Genomic DNA, 6,000 nt, shown 5'->3' on the forward strand with positions numbered 1-6,000 from the left:
TAAACAATAAAAAAAATCATCACATGTATTGGTCCAGAAGAAATATAGGATTATTTGGTGGTGTTCTAAGAAAGAAGTCCTAAAACTCCTACCCTCCCTGCTCACATTTCTTTTTTTTTTTAATATTTTATTTATTTATCTTTTAGAGAAGGAAGGGAGGGAGAAAGAGAAAGAGAGAGAAACATCAAAGTGCAGTTACTGGGGGTCATGGCCTGCAACCCAGGCACGTGCCCTGACTGGGAATCGAACCTGTGACACTTTGGTTCGCAGCCCACACTCAATCCACTGAGCTACACCAGCCAGGGCCCCTGCTCACATTTCAATAGGCGCTACCTCAGCTTATAAATGATGGGGGGCGGGGGGTTGGTAGTTAATCCTGGTACAGGACATGGGTGATGGCAGGGACAGAAAGGAGGGCCCATGAGACCCAGAGACATGGAAGCAAATACTACAGAGGGGTCAAGAGCAGGGCCTGGCCGGGGTGGGTGGAATGGGTATCAGGTTCAGGAGAGTGTGAGACCAAGGTAGAGCCAGCGATGAAGGGCCGAGGGGGATGGGGAGATGGTGAGCAGGTTGTGGAGGAGAAAAGAGGTTCTAAGAGAGCCAGGTGGGCTTCCAGGGGTGATGCTATGAGCACAGAGGGTGAAGGCCAAAGCCAGGGAGGTGTGACCTTTTGGGAGCTGAGCCTATGACTACCAGTCAGGGCCCTCCCTTCCAGAGTTTTAGCTCTGCGACCTGCCGTTGTGTGGTCCTGGCAAAACTGCCAACCTTCTCTGGACTCGGGACCCCTTTGTCAAATGAGGGCCCTCTCCACGACGCGGTGCTGTGAGTCTCTTCCCCAACCAGAGTGTTCCCAGACACCCCAGCCCACTCTACCTCTCCCCGGACAGCCCCAGGCCTGCTTCTGTTTCCCATTTCATCTGCTGGTCTCTGCAAAAGAGAAATACTCAGGTATCTGGACTTCCTCCCTTCCTGCCCACCACTCCCTGTCCACCAGACCCCTCTTCCGGGATAGCCTCTCCTCCTCTTCTTTGGCCCCTCTGCCACCTCTGCTGCTCTTTAGTACATTAGGTCAGCCTGCCCTCACATCCCCTGCTCTGTACCTGGTCCTCTCCTGGTCCCCAGGAACACAAAAAGAAATAAGCCAGGGACCCACCCACCTGGAGCTCACAATCTGGCAGGGACCTGTGCACAGTCTGCTGAGGGACCTGAGCACAGTCTGTCACTCTCTTTATACTCATTCATTCTCAAAATGGTTTTAAGTGACTGCCATGTGCTTGGAACAGGAAAAACAGTGGTGGGCTCCCAGTCTCTGCTCTTGGGGCTTCCAACCTTGAGATCAGAGAGCCAAGAAATCATGACTCATGTGATTTGTGCTACCCTGGACCAATGGCAGCCTGGTAGGGAACCTCAGACCAGCCCTGGGAATGAGGGAAGGCTTCTCAGAGGAGGTGATGTCTGTGCTAAGCGGGTAGATGAACAGACCATATGGCTGGGAGGAGAGAGGTAGAGAGGGCCCTGGGAGAGGGTCATCTAATCGCTGCTGAGAGGGGAACACAGTACAGGCTACCTGGGCAGAGTGGGAATGAGAAACCACCACGCAATCAGTGCAGGGGGCTGGGAAACAGGGCTCGGTGGGCATGGAAAGGATTGCATATGTTCTCCTACAGGTAGTGGGCAGTTATTGCAGGTTTTAGGCAAGTGGCATGATAAGATGGGCATTTTTTAAAGATCAAGCTGGATTAGAAGGGGGTGCGCAGATGGTTGAGGGTAGATGAATTGGAAAGCTAGCCCAGGGAATCGGGTGAAAACCGATGGCAGCTTGGACTGCAGTGGGAGGCCTCGGGGAGTCGGAGGAAGGAGGGTGGCAGTGATGGGTGGGGTAGGGTTATGGGCAGGGTGAGGGGGAGATGGTCGTTTGGGGAGTGATGAGACATGGTGAGGTGGCAAGGGGCTGTAGATGAGGCTGGGTGGGGGTAACAAGACAGTGCTGGGTGGTGATGGGGTGGCAACGAGATAGAATGAGAGGAGTGGGCAAAGATGAGAGATGCTCATCACCAGGTAAGATTTCCAGGGCGTGGTGATGGGTGGGGCCTGGGGCGGGGAGGAAGAGGGAAGCGGGGAGAATGACCCGGGTTTGGTTTGAGCAGCAAGGACGGTGTGATCTGCTGGGCTGTGAGCACTGCAGGGCGAGCAGTTTGAGGGAGGAGGAGGAGCCTGGGTTTGAACTGCTGAGATGCAGGTGCCCGAGGGCCAGCCAGGCAGAGATGGCACTGCCGGTCTGGGCTGAGGAGGACAGAATGTGGCCCTAGGACCCAGGATAGAGCGGGTTTTGGGGAGTGGGGCGTACAGCGTTGAAGGCCGCTGAGATGGCAGTAAGTTAAAGATCGCAGCAGCGCCCCGTGGGCTGGGCGCTGTGGGGTCACCACTGACTTCGGGCAGGGCCATCTGGGCAGCATGGCGGGGGGGGGGGGCGCTGACAGGACTGGGCAGCGGAGTGAGAAGGAGGTGGGGGGTGGAAACAGCTGTGCAGACAGCTTTTTGGACAGTTTGACTGTGACAGGGAGGTGAGAGCTAGGGGCCAGCCAGAGGTGGAAGCGGGTTTCACGGAGGGTTCTCTTTTTCTTTTGTCAATGGAATGTTTAAATACAAATGAGAAGGACCCAAAAAATTCGAAGTGCTGGAAATAAAGGTGGTGGATGGGCTGAGGGGTCAAGCAGGTGGAGGGGCGGGGGACCAGGTGCAGGTCAAAGCCGTCTCTCTTTCATCTGAACGGGGAGGAGGAGAGTAGGCGGATGGCCGCAGGCTCGCGATGTGAAGTGGAGGACAGTCCCACAGAGCCAGCCTCAGGCTTGGGATGGAGGCTCAGAGCTTGGGGACAGTGAAGGAGGTACGAGGGATTTCTGTGCGAGAGCTCAGTGACGGGGAAAGCCCTGCCTGGGGTTGGGGTCAGAGGTCATTGCAGACCTCGGGTCAGGGCTGAGTCTGGAGTTCGGGTCCACATTCAATCTGGGGTCAGAGAGGGCTCTGTCCAGAGTGGGAAGCAGATGGTGAAAACAGGCCAGACACCCCCGGGGTCCACCCTGAGCTCAGTGTACAGTCCCTGTAGCCACTGAGGTCAAGGGTGAGCTCAGCGAGGCATTCCAGCTCCAGGTATTTGAACTGGCCTGGCTCCCATTCAAGAACCCTCCACCCTGAGGGGCAATGCGGGTCCAGACCCCACTCTGCCTTCAGGCCAGAAGGGCCCCAGCCCAGCCAACCCTCCCCACGGCTGGGCACGAGCCGGAGTCCTGCCCCGCCCAGTCCAGGGTGAGAATTCCGGCCACACGTCTCTGTGATGTGGTCACGTTGGAAAAATGTTAATCAAATATTCTCCTCCGTGTTTCCTTTCTTTCCCAGGCTGGATTCCTAGAAGACAGGAATTTATGGTGTGAGAGCTCCAGCCCCCGCAAACCCACAGCCAAGGTCAACAGCATAAGGCGGGCAGCGCTGCCAAGCCAGGAGGGGAGCGGTGACTTTGGGAGCTGATATCACAGAAAATCAAAGTACATGCATTAAAAAAATCCTTTCTCTCCCTCGCATTCCCCAACTGGGGGCTCAAACATGTCCCCCAGACTGACCCAGACGGGCCCCTTGTCTGGGAAGAGACAGGGTCTGTGAAGCAGCCAGGAGAGTCACTGGGCCCTGTGGAAGGTCAGAAAGTGGCCCCATCACCGAGACTCAAGTGTAGCAGCCCCTATCTGGCCTCGGGGGGCTGCGGGCAGGCTGCCCACAGTTCCCTCATCCTCTGGGCCAGCCAAGAGCAGCTGTAATGGCAGGAGGCACCTGGGGCCCCGTCACAAAGCCCCATGAGGTGGCAGCCTGATTCGCCCCAGTCTCCCCTCTGGCTTCTGGGGTCTGGGGTCTTGGCTGCCCACGCACGGTGAACATCCAGTGCCCAGGGCCAGGGCTCCCTGTCTCACGCCCAGGCCTGTGGGTCTCTGGCAACAGAGAATAGCTTATTCCAGCCTCCTGGCTTAGCTGAGGAGAGGTGAGGAGGGGCCTGGAGACCACCTCGATTCAAACCCCAATGGTTCGGTGCTGGGAAGACACCCCTGCCCTGACCTGAGCCCCCACAGGTGTGACCCAACACCCATGAGTCATCTGTGCACCTGATATTTGCTGAGCCCCATGGGGGACAGGCCACCTGGGAGGGAAGAATGACGCACACACATGCCCTGGAGAAACCCCTCCAAGTCCGGTGGGGGGAAGACTGACGTGGAGAGTGATCTTCAAGTGAGGGGCCGCCCCTGGGTGGGGGCACAGGTATTGGTCAGGGAAAGCTTCCTGGAAGAGAGGCCTGGAAGAATGGTTGGAGGTCAGCAGGCGGACACGGAGCAGGAGGGGGGCTTGGAGGGAACATTCCAGCTAAGCCTGCCGCATGTGCAAAGGCCCAGAATGTTTATACCTTGGTAAGACTTTTAATGTAAATAAATGCTCAAATTTAAAAAAAAAAAAAAGTCCTCTGGCAAACCCCATGTCTGGGTTTCTTGTTCAGAAAATGAGGCCCTGCCCTGCCCTGCCCTGCCCTGCCTGGGGGCCAGGGGCCGGGGACCAGCCGAGAGTGTGACCCGACACTGCCCCCAGGCTCCCGCTCTTCCTTCCAGCCCCCCAACAGTGGCGTCCCACTCCGTGTGCCCCCAAGGGGCCCACCTCTGCTGTCGTCCAGGCCCTCAGCTCCCACCTCACAGTGCCGGCTTCCTCCCCACCAGGTCCCTCCCAGTCCCAGTTTCCACCTTCAGCCTGTGCTCCTTTCCAGTGCCAGGGCAGGAGGGGACGGCGGCCCACCCCGCAGGTCTTTCTCTTCCAGGGTCTCTGCTCCCGGGGTGCCTGCAGTAGAGGGAATCCGAGCCTCCAGTTTATATTTCACTTGTGAACCCCTTTTTGGTTCTTACGTGGTCCGAGTTAGTCCCCATGTCCCCCCCCGCCCCCCCCCCCCCCCCGCACAGCAGGCATGTTTCAACGCATGTCCTTTCCTGCGTGTGTGTTCCTGTACAGCGTGGGCAACGGACGACCACTTAATGGGCCTGGGTGTCCTTTTGGAGGGAGATGAGGCTCAGAACTGGACGGAGGGGGAGGCTGCACCACAGGGTGAATGTGCTAAATGCGGCCAGGTTGTGCACTTTAAAATGGTTAATGGTTAATACCGTGTGAATGTTACCTCAAATTTTAAAAATGTGTATCACTGTTTTGGGGGGATTTTAATTTTTTAAGGATTATTTATTTATTTATTTTTAGAGAGAGGGGAAGGGAGGGAGAAAGAGAGGGAGAGAGAAACATCAATGTATGATTGCCTCTCGTGCCCCCCCTACTGGGGACCTGGCGCCAAACCCAGGCATGTGCCCTGACTGGGAATCGAACTGGCAAACTTTTGGTTCCCAGGCCGGTACTCAGTTCAGTGAGCCACACCAGCCAGGGCCGGGGGATTTTTATTCATACGAGTGGAAGTGTGCCATGGTCCATATTTCTTTTTTATGTTTTCTGCTCAGTGGTCTGTTTTTAAGATCTATCTACACAGTCTCACCTCTACCAGATGTGTTGCTTTGACCTGCAGCATGGAGGTCCCCGGCTGGGCATGGCCATGTTCTGCACCCCAGTGCTGGCCACGGAGGGGGAGCCTCTCCCTGCCACCACAAATGGTGCTGCCATGGAGGCCCCCGGGTGGGCCTAGGTGGGAGAACCTTGAGGAGAAAGCCAGGTGAGCGGGGTTTTAGGGTCACAAAGCACTTCAAGGTGGGACTCCACGGGGCTGCTCCCGCCCACGTGCCAGCCAGCATTTGGCATTGCCCAGCTCTCTAATGCCCAGAAATCTGATGTGTGTTCGCCAATATCTCATTATGGTTTTAATTTGCACTCCTCTGATTATAAGTGAGTTTGGGTCTCTCTTTCTATGCTGTCTAATTGTTTAATTTTTTTCCTCTGCAAACTGCCAATTCATACTCTTAGCCCATTTTTCTGCTG

Source organism: Phyllostomus discolor, chromosome 3 (genome assembly GCF_004126475.2).
Source record: "Phyllostomus discolor isolate MPI-MPIP mPhyDis1 chromosome 3, mPhyDis1.pri.v3, whole genome shotgun sequence".
Lineage (NCBI taxonomy): Eukaryota > Metazoa > Chordata > Mammalia > Chiroptera > Phyllostomidae > Phyllostomus > Phyllostomus discolor.